At 32.2% G+C, this 20,275-nt stretch overlaps 1 protein-coding gene across 5 annotated transcripts in view; it reads right to left on the bottom strand.

Annotated features, from left to right (window-relative positions):
• The window catches only part of LOC145296025 (apoptosis-resistant E3 ubiquitin protein ligase 1-like), a 1,082,598-nt gene that overhangs the window by 445,713 nt on the left and 616,610 nt on the right, over nt 1-20,275 (bottom strand). The window lies entirely within an intron of this gene.

The following is a 20,275-nucleotide window of genomic DNA, read 5'->3' as shown; positions in this document are numbered from 1 at the left end:
CTGCACGTTTATATACGTTTATATATATACTGGCAGGACCCGTTAACCGGGAAAAATTTAAAATACAGCTGTTGTTGTTTTTGTCATTTGCCAACCCCCAACCTCCTCATGTTAAAAATGGCTTTCGAAATAGACACCCCAGTTTGTGCCTGGGAGTGGGGTGTTCACAAAATTGAGCTGGAATTTCAGGGTATTTTTCAGGGTATGGTTAAGGGTAAAGTTCAGGGCAAGGTATTTTAGTTGGCAAGATTGGAGTTATGGTGACAAAAAAACTATCGAACCCGAAATTTATGTAGTCACCTGTACGTTATCAAAAATAAATGTAAACGCTATTTAAGAAAGTGACCGTTTTAATTAAGCTGTAAAAGTAAATATTATAAACAGAATGGTTTATTTAAATAACAAACGATAGTGATCTGCTTCTTAAACTTTTAATGGGTTAAATTTAATCACATTATTATTGAAAATGTAATCATGCGAAAAGCTGAAATAATAATGTTATTATTCTGAAAACCATTCTTTACATGGGGAGGGTGTTTAGTAACTAATCTGTGCTTCAGCCTTACAATGTAAGAAAAAGAAAATGTCGTAAAACACGAATTTAACCTGAAAAAACTATTTCAAAATTGCATGATACCAAAAAATTTATAAGCATCAAGTTATGCTGGCATATAGTTGCATATGGTATCACGCTCTTCCATCACATGTGTCCGAAATCAATATCTACTTTAAAATTTGGTGCTTATGCATTTTTGATACCGTGCTATTTGTAATTAGTGCTTTCAGATTAAATTCAAGTTTCACATTATTTTTTTTTATTCAATCGTAAGGTAGAAGAATATTTACAAAAGACCCTCCCATCCGCAATGTAAAAATAATTACCCAAAATTGTACTTTGTATCGTTCAACGCTTTTAATTATAAATTATAAAATGAAGCACATTTACTCAGTGTAAAACTTCATCTGGCATTATTTCTTTTTTTTGTTTTTTTGGTAAATATGAAGAATCTTTACACCCTAAAAAAAGAATCCTTTAAAATTACCACTTTTAAAGGTTTTCGAGGGTGCTGAAAATGAAAATAACGTATGAAAATCCGGCATACGAGTAGTTTCCAAGATATGAATAAATGTTAGTTTCTAAAAAGTGGGGAATCACTTTTTTATAATAATTTAACACGAAATGAACACCCACTTTATGGCCACATTTTTTTTTTTTCATGGCAAAGGTCAAAGTACAATGAACACAATTTAATGTAAAATGAGCACCCACTATTTTTGTTTTGGGGTTGGTGCATGTTAAATCGATTATTAATGCCTGTTAGCCCCCCCTCCCAAAAGGGTGGGTGTTCAGTTTATGGTAAATTGTGTTCATTGTATAGTGACCTCTTCCCCCAAACAAAAGGTGGCCATAAAGTGAGTGTTCATTTTACGTTAAATTATTACATACAAGTGATCCCCTACTTTTTTTGAAACTAACAGTATTTAATATTTGTGAAAATATTTGTTTTCCGGAATTTTAAACGTTATTTTTATTTTCAACACTCCTGAAAACCATTTTTGAAAGTAACATTTCTTCATATATGTTAAACTACTTGTTTGGCGGAATTTTAAACGTGATTTTTGTTTTCAGCACCCTGGAAAACATATATAAGTCGAAATTTTAAAGGATTGGTTAAAGGTTGAAAGAATCTTCATATTTACCCCTTTTTTATTTGTTAAATAACGTGATTAAGTGAAATTAAAATTTAATGACATCCTAACATGTGTAATAATAGCGCGATATAATTTTATTCACTTATAATTTGCATATATAAACAAACATGGAAACATATAACTCGAATCGGAAACTCGAAAACCAAATGGAACAAAATATTATCCCGTTCATTCCTAGAAATACTATGGCGGTATCTTTATTAATAAAAACAAGGTTAATTAAAAATAATTGTTAAACTCATCTTAACATGTGAAATAATAGCGTGATTTAATTTAGCCGGTTATAGTTTGTGAAGCAGTTATAATGAAAACTTAAAAAATCGAATCGGCAACGCAAAAACAAAATGAAACAAAATATTTTTCTCAAGCGTCCCGAATAACCGTTTAGTACAAACGAATTACTGTCTCGTTATCTTTATTACTAAAATAAAATATAATTAATAATTATTTGTCACTATAAATGGAATAAATGTAAACAGCAATGAAAATAAAAAAACTCCAATTTGCGTTTGTTAAAATAACACAAAAATAAGAAATAAAACAAGTAATATGTTTCGTAGTGGTAAGGATTATATTAATTATAATGTAGTGCGATTCATTTTTTTTTTTTTTTCGAAATTACAAAGTTTGTAATCAGGGTATTTAATATGTAATGATTCTACTCAGGGAAGCCATGTTTGTGGTAATCTCTGTAGCGTTCTTTTTTGAATGATGATTTGGTCTATCAGGAATGTCCGAATATGTAGACGTCAACCAATGAGATATATGTAGACGTCAACCAATAGATATTTATATGTATAAGATAATCTACTCACTTAATGAACGGATTATTATTAATTTCAGGGATATATATATATATTATATATATATATATATATATATCCCTGAAATTAATAATAATCCGTTCATTAAGTGAGTAGATTATCTTATACATATAAATATCTATATAGAGAAATCTTGGAAGCCTACTCGAAAGAACGGACATGTGTATGCAAATGCATGGGAATTAACGTAATCGGTACAGAAAATTAAAGTCATTAAAGAGGTGATCACGTTAGAGACGGAGATAACGTTTGATATCACGTTAGAGTGACGAAAGAATGGGGAAATAAATGTCGTTGTACAACAACAAAAAGCGAGTTGAAGTTCTTTTCTATTCGTGGTCTCTTTTACGACTGAGGATACAACGTGTTGACTCCCAGACAATGTTACAGAAGATAATTTGGCGCCGTAAAGACTAGGCTTTTTTTTACCAAAAGGGTAAAAATGAAGACAAAAAAATCTTATTCCGAATTCGCAAAAGAAGGAGACAAGAACGGATCAAGCAGAGATGGAAACTTTGAGAAAGCAAGAAAGAACTATACAAACTGAGAGGAAAAACTCGAGAAAAAAAAATGAATTGTAAGATGTAAGCCGAGTTGTAAGTAATATTGTTTGTTTTGTTTTCTCTTTTTCTTTCATTGTCGCACTTCTGTTTGTCGGTCATATTTTTAGTTTGCTAAAGCGTGTCTTGAGGGGACCTCGGGTTAACGGAATGTTACCTTTGATGTTAGACAGGGTTTCTAGTATTATGACTCAATTATTTAATATTATAGATTATCAGTTAACAAAGCAAGTAGCTTATTAGGTTTTAAGTAAGAAGTTCGGATTAAACATTTTGAACGCATTTTATATTCTTATATTTTCAAGAATAAATTCTCTGATGGAAATGCTGAATGTTTCCAGTTTTTTTTTTATTTTTGGGTCACTTCAATAATAAAAAAAAAAGACACGTCGGATTCTTAGCACGGACTATGCTGAATGACTTCTAAATAATTGTTTTTCTATTTATCATTTGTAAGGGTTTAAAACCGTGTCTAGTGCAGTTAATTGATTTGATTGAAAAATGGACGATTTTACCGATTTTTATGACAATAAAAATATGTCGATCATCATTCAACCCCGGCCAACGTAGGGTCTCCCTGCTAGTATATATATATATATATATATATATATATATATATATATATATATATATATATATATATATATATATATATATATATATTACCGTTTCATCTGCTTAGTTTCGGTAACCGAATCGTATCAACGATCCAGTAACTTCATCAGATTTTACAGGTTTCTGAAATTATGAAATTAAACAATGATAATAAACCGAAAAACTATCAAGCTTATTCATGCCTTCAACATTAAATGGAAGGAGATAGGGAGAAAACCGTCATACTCCCTAGCTTCGAACATCTATGCAAAAGAAAACATCGCAACCAGTAAAAACAATAGGGAACAGATTAGTCTTAATATCATGAAAATTACTTGTCAGCGATAATTTTAAATGTGATATTCGTTCAAAACAGACACAAATAAACTTTTTAAAGTATGTCTGTAGTTAGTACTATATCGCATTTTGACCCAAAACTTTTTAATCAAAATATTTAAAGCAAACTTTTTATGGTTGGCATTTTATTTTTTGAATAAGGAAAATCTCGCTATTCCAATTCATGGTGTTCCATTTTTGGAGGAACAGCTACCAAAAATTAACCAATCTCGATTGATAATTTTATTTAAAATAAAAAATATTGATTTATTTAAAAATATTTTGTTTAAATGTTTTGTTCCTCACATTATAAACTTATCTTGTATTTAGTTTAAATAGTTTTATTTAAAAGTTTTGTAAATATATATATTAAAAAAAAAACGCACTCTACATAAAAAAAATCAAACTTGGTCGTGAAAACGCAGACAAATCTGTTATTTTATATTTATTTACAGAGGCCATGTGCGTGTGCAAAGGTCGAGGTCAAACCAGTGTTGATCGAAATCTGTTCCTTTGTTTTTCTCGGTTGATCAGGTCCTTATTTTTGCCTTGATCTATAAAAATTTGCTTTTATTTTTTGTCCATTGTTTAATTTAATGTTTTCACAGATTATAATTTTAGTTAAACGTGTGATCTGATTAAAAAAAATCCTTGTTTTATAATGTACTTAGATTGAGAAGTGATAGCAAATACAATCGGACAATAAAGATTCTTTTGGAGCTTAACTAAAATTGAATGTTTGAAACGTACACACACACATATATTATATACGGACGTACAATAAACTTAAACATGATAATTTATGCTGATCACTTATGTATTATTATAGAACCAATTCTCTATGAATTATTTTATAATATGAAGAATAATTTGCCCGGTGGACTAATTCACAAAACAAATGAATAAATAAAAAATGAAAAATTAATAATGATGATGTTGTTCATCAAATTCCGTCTGTGTTTGTTTACAATATAACGTCAGCTGATATTTGGGTTTGACGATGAAGGCCACGAAAAAGTCACCTGATAAATGGGTAGTTTTAAAATATGCAAACAAAAAATGATTTGCGGCGATTTTAAATTGATCTACTTAATGAAAAAAATTAAAATAAAATGATGAGGTACACCTGGGCTGGAAGAGGGGATCATTCGATCTATAGTCGAATGTTCTATCACTAAGCTATATCTCCAGATTATAATAAATCTGTTTATTTTTTAAGAAAACATAATCTACTGAAATTTTATTACCCCCCCCCACCTGGCCGATGTAACATAAAATATTTAACTGCAAAAATTATTTTTTTTTATATATAAGAGAAAATCTATATTTAAGATCGAATTTTTTTCGATTTTTGATACTTATCAGATGAATTTCTGCACAAAACATATCTAAGAACACTGCCAGACATATAAATTAGCTTTGTGTGAAATTTGCAAAAGATAGGCTCCCCCATTTCGGAAACTATGAAGAAGAAAGTCACACATGCAAAGTGCCGTTTTTATAATAGTCTATATATATATATATATATATATATATATATATATATATATATATATATATATATATATATATATATATATATAGAGAGAGAGAGAGAGAGAGAGAGAGAGAGAGAGAGAGAGGGGGTGACCCCCCCAAAAAACAAAAGCTAAATGGAGGCCATCTAGAACATATGCTGTAGAACGGAGGAAAAAAGGCCAAAGACCCTAGTGTTTTGATGTGATGTTTTGAATATAATAAACTAGTTATGGCCAAAGTTTCATTTCATTCGGACAAAACCCTAAGAAACGGGGCCTAATTAGAGTTGGGGCCCGTTTTTGAGGGGTCGCCCTATATATATATATATATATATATATATATATATATATATATATATATATATATATGTAATATAGTCAGCTGTTTCATCATTTATCAATCATCAATGCAGCTGGAGACATCATATTCATACCGATATAAACTGCAACTATTATCACGGCAGTCAAACGTGTTACTTCTGCATCAATAAACCAACAACTTAAAATCCCTTTTCGTTTATTTTGTTTCCCCGTGTTTCTATCTCTTCTTCTACATCTCTTTTGTAAAATAAAAACGAAGTGTCAAATATATTTCATTAAATAAGGTAATCAGTTCAAATAAACACATTATTTATGTAAAAAAAAGGAGTAAAAATAATAACCATATTTAAAATGATGAATTTAATTTGATGTAGTTAACTTGAAAATTGTATTTCTATGAATAACGATAAACTGAAAACATTTTACATTGGTTATCATAAAATCACGCTTTCTCATCTACTTATACGAGAGCATTGCCAAGGCTGCTGCAAAGAAGGTTGGCTCCCTCTACCGTGCTAGAAAACTACTTACGCCTGACAGTATCCTATACCTCTATAAGGCCACCATTCGCCCATGTATGGAGTACTGTTGTCACATCTGGGCTGGTGCATCTGCTGCTTGTCTCTCACTCCTAGACACGGTTCAAAAGAGAGTTGCCAACCTGATAGGTCCTGAACTGTTATCTAGGCTTCAGACTCTGTCCCATCGACGAGATGTTGCATCCCTCTGACTTTAATGGTGAATGCTCTGACGAACTGCAAACACTTGGACCTCCCCCAACGTAACTACCCCCGACAAACCCGACAAGCTACTAAGTCTCATCCCTTTACAGTAGAGATCCCTAGGTGCAAGAAAGCCTTTTACTCCAATAGTTTCTTCCCCAGAACTGCGGGTCTTTGGAACTCCCTTCTGGGATTCTGCTTTCCCAACTGCACTGATATGCAGAAGTTCAAGTGTAATGTTAGCAAACATCTTTCTACTCATCTCTCTTCATAATGACCCCGCTAATTAAGTCCCTGATAGTAGCCCCCTGCTTCAAAGTGGCACTGTGCCTTGTTTGGGGTGAAAATTGAATTAAAAAAAAATATGTCATCTATCAGAACAAACTGTTAGAAGAGAATATTATAACAACTAATAAATAATACTAAGATTCTCAGTAAAATCCTCTTATATAATCAAATTCTGCCCAATTTCAGCCATCATTACCAATCATCATTTTTCTTATGATAAACTCATTAACTCTTATCATTGAGTGGCCCTTAAACATTCATAAGTTGTCACAGACCTAAACCCCAAAAGAAATATACATATAAAAAAGAAAATGGCACGAACATTGGAACTCATGCGCAGAGAATGAACTATTCAAAGCAACACCAAACATGTCAAGAAAAGAAGTAATAACTAAACTACGAATAGGTCACACTCATGTCACTCACTCACATCTACTAAAAGGAGGAGAGGTGCTTATTTACATGACGTGTCAGGAGTGCTACACGGTACATCATATACTGACGGGATGTGTGGACTCGAAACGGGCCCGAATGAAGTATTATCAAAAGAATAGTCTAAGGGAGATATTTAACAAAATCGACCCAGAAAAAATTCTTGAATTCCTGAAAGAGATTAAAATATAACAAAAGATTGCGCAAGAAAAACCAAAAACAACTAACCAACATCTAACACATTACAATTTATGTTTCGGCATTAAATGACCGGGAAGTGGTTGATATGCTGTAAAACAAAACAAAACAAGACAAAAAAGAACCATCACCTATTACAGGATATAGGTGTTAATTATTATATTATTCTTAATTATTATCACCTGAACTCGTGGGACAACCGATAAGGAGGTAAATTAACATTAGTTCTAGGCGATAGTCTTCCGGATGTGGAAGGCTGAAAGATCACCATAAGAACAGAGGATAATCTAATAATTAAAAATTCTGCTCGGCCATAGCTGACATTGATAAAATAAAGGGTTCAGTTACAAATTCCATACAAGATTTTGAGTTCGACAAAATGAATCCCAACTTCAAAAAGATGCACCTGAAGAATTCCCAAAAAACGTGAAAAAAGTAACCAAGGTAAGTCTGACTAATCTAAATAATACAAATCATCTAAAAAATTTCAAAAGAAAATATGATTTGCAGAAAAAAAATTGTACTGCTCTATAAGATGGATGTAAAAGATTGTATTATTGGCGTGTTTCCAGTGTTGCGTGTATTTTCTGGTTGCATTTTGACAACATAGCATTATCATACACTTTGTAGGTTTGAAGTCATTTTCCGTACAACCTATTGGATCATCTCAATTTTAGTATTTTCTAATGGCTTTAGTTTTGCTTTGGATATTTTTTCTTTCATTACATAATTAGTTCATATACAGAACATTTAGTTTTTATTCAACAATGACATTCTTTTTCTATTCTTTTTTATTACTTATAATTGTGTCACGCCCTTTTTTAAATAATTTGTTACCTTTCTCTCTCTCTTTCTGTGTGTGTGTGTGTATGTATATATATATATATATATATATATATATATATATATATATATATATATTTGCATATATGTATATATTACTTTATAAGTTAAGTTTTTTTTCTCACTCTGACTGACATTGATATTATACCCCTACTTTTTCTATTTAAAAATTATTAAAACGAACTTCGTAATATACTCAGTTATGAATATGCGAGCAACTTCATGAAGGTTAACTAATTTGCATATTCCTTGGAAAAACGAGCGTCATTAATTATTCTTTTTTAGGATTTCTTTTTGATAATTGATTTCATTAAACTATTATCCTTAATCATATTTATTCATAGTTTCTACATCGTGCATAATTGCATAGAATTAAAGATAAAAACGTTCTTGCACAGGGATCTGTTTATTAAAGTAAGTGTGTCTCGGTGTATGCGGAAGTTTTTTACCAAACCCATCTCTAAATATTTAGTCTGCAGACTTGAAACTTGATATATAGGGTATTTGGATCTCGGGAATATTTTTGATTTAGGTTTTAGCCTGTAAAAATAGCTTCTAATGGGTTAAAATTAAGAGTAAATCAACTACCGTGCATATCTATCTTTAGCTTGAATTCGCTTAATTTTTAGCCTTTTTTTTTTATCCTTCCGGCGATTGCTCAGATGGTAACAATGAAAGCTGAAGCGCTAAATAACTACTAAGGCTGAGGTGTTGAACATTTTGGTTTCGATTCCAGATGATGGCACCGATATCACAACTTTTAAAGTCATTACTCTTTCAATACCAAATAATAATCAATAGCGAATTTGCACAATAATAATAAATATGAAATCTGCATGAATTAAAATATATTTAAGCGTATTTTGCGACCGGACAACGCCAGGCGGCCTGTATAGAAAGCTGAGATATAAGTTTTTAAGAGACAATTTGTCATACTAATAAAATAGAGTTTTTCTACTTCTTATTTGTATAACTGAATCGTTGGGTACATAGGCATAGATGTTGTTTCCTGGTTCTTTTAATATTGTCGTTATATTATAGTCAGGAAGTAGTCACTCTCATTGCATTGTGTTTCACAGCTGGGAAGTTAGTGGAAAGGAACTCCGTTCATATAAGTTCCATTTGGTTTTCGGCATAAAGAGGAAGAAAGGAAAGAAAGAGGCATGGTTGCCAGCCTGCAGTCGTGAAGAAGGCAGGAAATAAGTGGCTTTCCATTCCTTGTGAGAAGAACCAGGTACACAAAGGGTGAGAGAAACTGATGTCATCATTTGATTCTGAACAGCCTCCCTCATAACCGTCTCTATGTATTTGTCAATTCCCTCGCATATCACATTTTCAGGTGCCGTTTTTGAGGCAGAAATCCGACTGTGTTCTTGTTTTTTTGTTTTTTTTTCTTAAAATCCTTTGTCTGCCAAGTTGGGTATTTGGATTTTATCATGGATCACAAGATTAAAACTGACAGATTTTGAGACTGCATAATTCTCGGTGGCATTCTTTTTGTCAAAAGACGCAATGGGAAAGTGAAATGCTAGCAACGTATCGAACCGACACGAGAAGTAGAACAAATAGAGAGCAGAATCGTTGCTAGACATTTTTATTTCAATTAAAATGATTGCCATTGACAGTGACAGCAAGTGACACGTGAAAAAAATGAGATGTGAACAAGTCAGTAAGCAAAGCAGTAATGAGTAAATTGCAGCAAAGAAATTGTAGAAAGAAGAAAAAGTAAAAATGCATTAAAACATTTTCAACCAATTATCTTCTTCGAGTTTTGTTTTTCTACTATGCTCATTTCTTTTCTTCTCTTGATTCAATCTACTTTCATGACTATTAAATTCTGTAGAAAAGGGTTCTGGTCTGACAAATTATTGCGTTTCTTTGTGTACAATACAAATCTGTTTCTGAAGCTAAATAAATGTCATCCTAAGGTATAAGATTCCACAACAAGGTCGTCAATGCATGTGTTGTATATTTTGATATACGTTACAGGGACATGTGTTAAGTCTCACGCGACAGTGATATCAGGAGCAAAAGTAGGAAATCGAATAGGTCTTTTGTCTTAGCTATTATTCAGCAAGACGGGATTCTCGAATACGATAACGCAACCCCTTCTCCAATTTGGGAAGGAGGAAGTTTGAGTACATACAGATAGCGATTTGGTACCACAGTTACAAAGATTTCTCTCAAAGTCAGAGTTTTTTAACAAAAAACTAAACTGTGAACACTTGCGTCTAAAACATCCAACATTCAAATTTGTAGAAGGCCATTTAATATGTTACGCTAGTGATTTACTGGATAAATAGATAAAAAGAAAGCCCAAACAAAAATCAATCCATTATTTTAAAAGATAATAATAACTGGAAAAATGATCAGCCAATTTGTTAAGTTGAAGAATGAATTTATCAGATTCTGAACTATTAAGAATTATTGAGATGAGGATTGATAATTTAGATTATTCTAATGGTTCCAAACCTTTTTTTAGCCCGTGAACTCTTCTTTTTTTTTTTACAAATGAATCACCACTTACCCCCAAAGATCACTTGGTGATAAGAGTTAAAGAGTGTACAGTAGTCAATAGTGAAAATTTGGTAAATTAGATTATTTAAGGGGAACGGCTCATCAAGAACTTGTTTTCGTTGAACGTGAAGACGACCATATTGTAGTCAGTTGGAAAGCAGGCAAACGGAAGAGAGTTCTACAAGTGTGAAATTCTAAGAAAGAAGCTTTGTTCATGGAATCTACGTTTAGGCACGGATAAAGAGTGGAGGAAATTATTGGTTGTGTTTTCAGCTAGATGAGTGTTTCTCGTGAATGTTTGGCGATGGGGAACCATAGATTGGAGCTCAGACGAGCACTTGCCATGAAAATAACGATAAAGCAGAGACAGGCTCGCAACGTCTCTTCTGTGAGAAAAAGGTTGCGGGGAAAAGAAAAGGGCACCCTCTACTAGGCTACTTTTTCATCATGTATCAAAATGATATTTCCCTCCTTTCAAAAAATCCAACATAATCTTCCAGTAGCGATGAGCGATTGTGTTTTTTGTGACCCCGAATCTACTTTGTTTTGTTTCTGTGAATCTGTGATGCTAATTACATCTCCCTCACTCTTGGCCTTCGAGACAAGATCAAAGTGTAGTATCTGTTCCGGCAGATACTGCAGGCTATGACTAGCTAGGACTAGCTATGACTAGCAAAGACCAGATGTGGGGGCAACCCCACATGCCTGACCTTTAACCAGCTCCCATTTCCCACCTCTCAGGAGCTGGTCCCCTTTTTCCCTTCCCCCTCCCTTCACTCCTCACATTAAAAATTGGCCTTGTGCCTAATTTGCTCGGTGGGGGAGCAAATAAATACCATCTGTTCTTCAGATGCTATTCTATTTCTTGTTGGAGGAGAAATCCTTCACGACTGAGACAATTTTTATTTTTGTACCTTTTCTCCACGTTAAAAAACGACCCTGGTGTCTAACTCTGTCCCGTGGGGAGGCATAGTAAATAGGTACATCTCCCTCTCTAAAAACCTGAAATTCCCTCAGATAAGGGGAATTCTCCCTGGTTAAGAACCACTATTCAGAGTACTATTCGCATCTTGGTTGTTATATTTACGATGTTTCAGCCGATGTAACCTCCAATTTTCTTCAGGTGTACGTTTTTCCAATTCAAGATCTATCCAGGTAAATTTAGAATATACTGTATCCTTGAATTTTGAACTGAATCGTTTATTTAATTCATTCTTTCAGTCATGACCGGTGAGAAGTGTTAATTCTTATTATTTATAATTATCATCACCTGTAGTAATGTTCAACCATTGAAATATTGTTACTTAGAACTGATTGTTGACCAACAATCTTACCTGCTAAGCCACTTGTTAATTTGGACGATTCTAGTATAACTTTTGGAAATCTTAAAGCTAATTTTATCAAGAGAATTATTGTCATCGTCTACTCTATAAATTAAGTTAACATTAAAATGCATTACATAATATGCTTTAAATCGTATGTTTTTTATAATTTGAAAAAAAAAGAAAAAAAGAAACAGACAAAGGATAGTTTTATATGAATTATTTTTTGCTTAAAAACATAATTTGTAATATTTTTTACGATAAAAAAAATATGTAAATAAATAAATAAATTCATCGTAGATATTCACTCTCGTGTAAATACCAGGCAGCATATATATTTCAAAAATACTTTTCATGCTAGCTATAAATGGTAGAAGCTAAGTAAAGATGAAAATTATCATACCCCCGGTATTGTACGAACAACGTTCAAGGTATAAGCTAGTTAGAATAAAAAAGTTAATGACAGTAACAAGCATATATTTCCTTTCTGATTAATAAAAAGAAAATGTTATTCCTAGCAACAAAAGTATATGCATATATACTAATTACCTTGTATATATGTTATGATACAATAATCATGTTTATCTTTATATGTGTATATTACAGCTGCAGCAATATATTTATTACAATATGTGAATCACATACTGTGCATTATTATAGAACTTTTATTAAAAAAAATGTCATTGAAATATTCTCTTTTACTTGTCTTCACATAAGGGCAAAGTTAGACACAGTCCGATTTAATATGGGGAAAATCCAGCTCCCCAAAAAGGGCCAATCTGAATTGGGACAAAAATCAAAATTGCTTCAGTCTAGATAGAGTTCTCCACTAATCGAGAGCAGAAAAGACAGATGAAGTGTAGTATTAGAACAGATACTACACTTTGCTCTTAGACAAAAGGTTAAGGAACAAGTCATTTTACAAAAAGTTATTAATTTAAATCAATGTGTCACATTAAGTAAATTAAATAAAGTGTTCTGTTATCAACTTCAACAAGTTAAAAAAAACATGCACCCCATGAAGATCAAATGTTGCATCGATTGAAAAGTTGTGAATATAAGAAACAAAATGAGTTGGAATAATAGAAATGTATTACAATTTTATTGATTTCAATTTCACATGTTTTTTGAATAAGTAACTAAAATTTTAAAACCAATTATATGTAATGTCATGTAATATGTATTTTCTTTTTTTTTTTAAATTATTCAAGCTTATTCATCTTGCTTGTTATTTTAATGAAGTATTGACCGATATAACTTCCACCCTTCTTCAGGTGCATCTTTTCGAATTCTGGCACATATACCAAAGTTCAGTATGACATTCATTGAGTTGCTTCTGATATACTCACACCACTCGCATGTAAGTCTGTATTATATGTCAAACTAGCCGCGCATATGTGGTCCCCCTCTGGTGCTGCATGTGAGATGACGCCACAAAAAATAGTGAAGAAATGATGAATCTGAGAAGTGTGAAGGGCCAACGTTGCCTTCACATTTTCGCCAAGTTACAGAAAAATCTAATAGATGTGGCAGTAGATATGGGGTAAAAACTGTCATATTTTTGCAATTTTAGGGCATTTGTGAGCCCTTTTGAGCTCCTGGAAACGGTGAATCCCAGTGAAAATGGACAAATGGTGCAGTTTCACGCCTTAAGACATGTATATTTGAATTCAGCACCATGGAAAACCACTATATAGACATACATATCAAGACTTTGAGTAAGATGAAAAAAGAACTCCAAAAAAGTATATTTTTTTAGCCCTAAAAGTCTCAGAGGGATGCAAACCAGAATTTTGCCAGGGTCACCCATACTGAATTTATATTAAGAACAATGGTTTCCACATTTTGGCCAAGTTTCAGGAAATCTAATGGATGGATCAAACACTATGGGTCAAAAAGTGTCATTTTTTGGCCATTTTGAGTAATTTTTGACATCTTTTGAGAGCCTGGGGATGCCGAATCCAAGTGCAAATGGATGACGGTGCAGTTTTAGGCCCTAACACATGCATATTTGGGTTGACCACCATGAAAAACTAAAAGTCCCCGGGAGAAGCAAACCGGAATTTTGCCAAGGTCACCCATACTGGATTTATATTAACAAAAATAGGCTCCACATTTTGGCGAAGCTTAATTGATTGATCAAAAGTTATGGGGCAAAACGTGTCATTTTTGGCCATTTTGGGGCACTTTTGGACCTCTTTTGAGAATTTTCGCAAAAAAAAACAAAACTTTTTTACTGTGCACATCTATTTAATGGAATACAATTTGTGGCAAAATTTCAGGAAAAACTAATGGACGGTTATCTGGCAATCATTTGGACTAATGGACGCACAGACGCCACTGAAAACATAGGTGACTCTCCGATAAATCGGGAGACCAACAATCCACTTAATTGATGAATCTAAACGTAGTAAATCTGTTTATGAAGGTATACACACATGAAACCCGGACTCTGGTAAGGGTATAAATTAGCTTCAGATGCTTTACTACTGAAATACACCGAATAGATAATCTAAAAAATTCATTTTGCGAGTTTTATGTCAAAATACATATCAGTAATCTTTGGTTTTAATTTTTTATAATCTTTTTTCTTCTGGCCACACTAAGAGATCATTGCTGTGCACAAACTCTGTGAAGGATTCGTCGTCATTTGATGGATGACTGAAGTCAAATATTCTTACAGAAAATGTTATATTGGAAAGCTGAAAAATATTATAATACACCTATGAATTATAACAAACCTAATATATATATATATATATATATATATATATATATATATATATATATATATATATATATATATATGAATGTATGTGGGTTTGTAAAAAATAGAAAGAGTATTTCAAAGAGTAGGTGAATGTAGGAATACATTGGCAACATCCATGTCAGTGGTTTTCATTATGTCAGTGACGTTCACCACTGAGACTGATTACACCTGAAAATGATGTGACATCCACATCAACTAAAACGAAATGCCCTCTCATGAGAACAAATCCATCTATGCTCTAAATGGATGACAAGCAATTAATTTCGCATCCAATTTTAGGACACCATCATATATATAAATTATTGGGAAGAGGGGAGTAATTTATATATATATATATATATATATATATATATATATATATATATATATATATATATATATAACAAATGACAAATGTCTATATTCCGAATTTCATGATGTTGACCATCATACAATTTATTCTTTTAATTACGTTGACATTCATAATTCTTGACAACGACTGTTTCGTAGCACAAAATCATTCACTTAATTATTACACCAATCAATGGATCTATTCTGCTTTGAACTCGGTAGAAGAAATAGCAACTATCAATCCATTAAAATAAAATAAAATGCATTTGGGCATAATTACAAAATCCGAAAATTGGAAGAGAAGTTTTTTTTGTTTTTTTTTACACAGTGATCACCACTTATCAAGGCCCGGAAGCCACTCAGGGATAAGGGTTATCGCAAGTACATTACGTTAGTGTGGAGATTTAATGAAGTGTTTACTTAAGGGGGCGGTTCATTAGGAATCTGTTAACGTTACATTTGAACACATCCAAGTTGTAGTCCGGTGGGAAGCAGGCAGACGGAACAGAGTTCCTCAGGCGTGCAGTTCTAAGAAAGAAGCTTTGTTCATGGAATCCGCGTTTTGATTTAGGCACAGATAAAGAGTGGCAGTTACCTTTTATTTTATCTTTTATTACGCCATTTTTGAATTTCACTTTCCTATATAAATTTAACGTAAAATGAGCACCCACTTCTTAGACAGCGAGACATGTAATCGTTAGTATTTTTTCAAGTTTGATGGTGGTGAAGGGGCAGAAGAGCGAACGGGGTGGGGATTTTTCATTTTTTGTTTAAGATTTGAAGAAGAAGAAGAAAATTTTATAAAAGCTTGGATAAAATATATTACAACACTGAATAAGGCAAAAAAAAAAAATAATAATAAGAGACAGGCTGTCTAGCTTGTTTTCAGATTTCAAATATTTCAAAAATATAAATTTTTCTCAAAACTTCTTTCACATAAAATGTCAGTGTCATTATTTAGTATACATTAGGATATATTTTCCCTTTTTATGTACACACACGCATGCACACGCACGCACGCACACACACACACACACACACACACACACACTTATGGAGGTCTGAACAGAGCTGAAAGGGAGAAACAGACCAAATATCAAGGTCTCATGTATGATATGAAAAGAAACTGGAATATTAAGGAGGTATCAATCATACCAGTTATCATAGGTGCCACAGGGCTTATGAAGAAGAACCTGGAGTCCTACCTAACTAATATTCCTGGTGAACTAAGTGTAAACGAGATCCAGACAATTGCACTTAAAGGAACAACGAGGATACTAAAAAGAGCTCTCGGCTGGTTTCAATAAGAAGCAGGACAATGTTGGCAGCTGGTTTGGCTGCCCCATACCCAGCATTACAATCTTCAAGGGAAGAAAATTAAAATATATACATCTTTTATATGGATCAAGCATTACACATCGTCCCCTGTTGAACCACTGAATCAACCACTGAAGAAAGCGAAACATGATCTTATCTCATATTTGTGACATTGCCATCACACATGTTCTCATTCAGCCTGATTATCACTCTTGACTTATTACTATGTTGATGCAAAGATAGTGTCGTTTTTATATGTATAGTTGAACGTCAAAAAACATTATTTTTGCACCAACCTAATATAAGTCGGATTCTGTTTTGGAATTAAATAACCTAAAAATCTATGATTGTAAAGCACTCAAACTAAAGCAAGATTTAGTATAACTTAACTGATGAGACAGGAAATGTCAATATATCACACATCTCTTTAGAATGAGGTTGTTTCATTTGTTTTGACGCATGTTATTCCTTATTTCATTTTTAATCAGTTTTACCCTTCAAAACGAACGTTTTTCATGGCAGTTGACGACCATAAAAGACAAATCGATTCGAAGACATTTTTCTATAGTTGCTAAGCAAAACACCAAAGAAATGACGGTTATGAAAATGAACAAAGAGAATCTTAGGAACAACGAATTATTACGATTATCTTGTATTATTCGAACTACTCTTCTCAATTTGGATGCTATTCTCACAACCTTTCGGCTAATGTATTTTTTGGATTTGTCTTTTCAAAATCGATTACCTATAAAAAATTTCAAACGGAACCTTTTATTTAATCCATGGGAGTAGATCATTCTTCTCCGTTATCTGGTTAAAGTTAATTTCATTAGTACCAATAGCATAAAACGACAGATATCAGCATTATTTTTTTAAAATAATGTCATTATCTAAAGAAGCTGTAAATAATAAAATACACGTAAATCCTTAGTATATAAGTGTTGTGGAGTACAAATCACCCCTATTTGAGAACTAAGTGGAATCAACCAGTCCTATGAACACCACTAGTTTCAGAAACTAAATGGAGACATTCATACCATGTTTAACCGTATACTAAGAACACATTCCTTTCATACCACTTTACTGGCTCTTGTATTCTTTATGATAAATACATATATTTTATACACTTTACAATACTTGTGATTTCGTTCATTTGTAACCTCTAGCCCGGGTCTACAACACTAATATGTAAAGCATTTTTTATAAAATTCTACGGGAGTTTCATCTTGTACAGACAAATACATAATATTAATTCCCAAACTAGCCATTATCACCAGGATTTTTTAAATTGACGTGAACACTAGGATACTTCAATTAAAAATCAAATATCACAGGTACAATTATAGAAGAATAAAAGGCGAATCAAATGAGGTATAAGTTGTTTAAACAGTTACATTCAATTTAGCTTATATATATATTTCATGTACCCCCTCTCCACCGCATAAAATGTTATATTTTATGGATAGATTTTCAGTATTTACTCCTACAGTGCTTACTAGTAGTAACTTATGAAACTATATATGACGATTAAGTTAATAATTTTAACCTGACGATTCTTAACTGCCATATATATTTTCATAAGTTTTATATATATATATATATATATATATATATATATATATATATATATATATATATATATATATATATATTTATTAATGAAACGTTTTTATAGTTGGTAGATCATATTGGACACGAAGACCAGTTTATTCAGTGTTATTATTTTATATATAAATGTATAAACTTTTATAGCCAGAAATGATATAAACTGACTCAATCAAGAAGAAACAAACAACTGGGCAAATCTGAATTTATGTCAAGAGTCTAACTCTTCCTCTCATCAATAGTTTTTTGTTTTATGTCTTGTCAACATTCCTACTCATTATTTTCTTTTCTGTAAACATAGTCTTACGTCAATAGTTCTTATGAATTAATAAGTCATATTTGATGTGATGAAACGTTTTCTACTTTGTTTTCTTGTATTTAACGTGAAAACTATTTTTTAATTTTAATTTTTATTTTATATGTACTTTTATAAACTGTAAAGCAAACCTATGTTCTGGAAACTGAAACACAAAATAAAAATCAGAGAAAAATCCAAACCTAAACATAGGAAATACATAAAAAAAAAACTGGTCTTCCATAAAATACAATAAAACACACTTAAGAACCTTTTATTATTTAAAACTAGTAGTATACCCGTCGGAAAATGACAGAAACAATTTTTCAACACTTTATGTCCTCTGAAAAAGATTAAAAGCAAGATACATAATGCTGCTAAACCTTATGTCTAGGATTCTTATTCAATTTTTATCTAACCAATACATTTTTTTTTTATTCTAGAACATGTCTCAAATTAAAGACTTACGCTTCCTGGATCTTAAGAGGAAACTGAAATTCAAGGAATCTTGTCTAAATGCTATCTAATGACTCTGGATCAAGTTCAAAGCAAATCTGAAATATTTGAATGTTCTAATGGGAGATTATGCTTATATAATATCCCCTAAAACTTTTTCAAAATACCTGAAAGAAACTTAAATTTTGGAAAATATTTATTAATTGATGTCTAATATTCATCGTTAAAATCAGAGGTATCTGATTTTTCATAAACAGCTTCCACCCCATTTTGCCTCTTTTGCATAAAACTAAATTGAACTATATGCTGTCCACATTATGATCCCTTGTGCTAAGTAGCCAGATTCCAAAATTCATAATAATCGATTAATTAATTTACTAGTGCATCTCGTGTATATTTTATATAGATATATGTCGAATTTATTCATTCATAAAAATATAAATGGCAATATATTCACTTTTTCTTCAAAAATCACTTAAGGGTTTATTGAAATTATAAAAACTAAACTTAAATTCTAATCTCCCCTGATGTATATTTATCTATACTTTCTCACTGTTCTAAATATAGTATCTGTTCTGATACTATAGTTCATCTTTTCTGTTCTCGGTCAGTGTTGTGGCGTTCTTTTTAAGGTTCTTGAATAAAAGTTTTTTCATATTCCTCGTTGCCAGTGTTGTGACCCACAATGGGCTGGAAGAAAGACACAAGTCAACATGTAGTGGAAACAAATACAACAATTAAAGTGTGCATAACTTGTGCATAATGCTGAGAGGCATATTTTCCCGGTCTTTATAGTAAGAGGGAGAGTTCAATGTTATCCGTAAGGTGGACAACATGTGAAGGAGAAATTCATCTAGACTGAGACAATTTTGATTTTTTGTCCCAATTCAAAGTGCCCCTCTTGGAGGAACTGGATTTTCCATCAATCATGTGTCTAACTGTGCCCTCGTGGGGAGACAAAGGAACATAGACACATTTGACGAATTAGAACTATATGTTTCCTTGTGATCAATAGAAACAAGTGATGTTATCTCATTACGATATTAAAGGGTAATTCGTCTTGGCTTCATTTTGTTTTGAACTTCTTGCAGTGGCGTTTGTAATGGACGAATGTCATTATATACGCAATAGTTTTCAAGAAAATGACTTCCCCTAAAGGCATTAGCTAGAGGTGAGTGACTGCCAGATTTGAAAATTATTGGCACCAGTATTGACGTTAAATTACAACTACATCTTTCTCTCACATTTTTCTACATCCATATTATTCTTATTACCAAGACAGAAAACACCCAGTCAGATTTAGAAATTCTATTGA

The sequence above is a fragment of the Euprymna scolopes genome, chromosome 16 (genome assembly GCF_053919585.1).
Source record: "Euprymna scolopes isolate OS-2025 chromosome 16, ASM5391958v1, whole genome shotgun sequence".
Taxonomy (NCBI): Eukaryota; Metazoa; Mollusca; class Cephalopoda; order Sepiida; family Sepiolidae; genus Euprymna; species Euprymna scolopes.
Note: the sequence above shows the minus strand (reverse complement) of the source record. Positions and strands in the feature narration are given on the sequence as shown.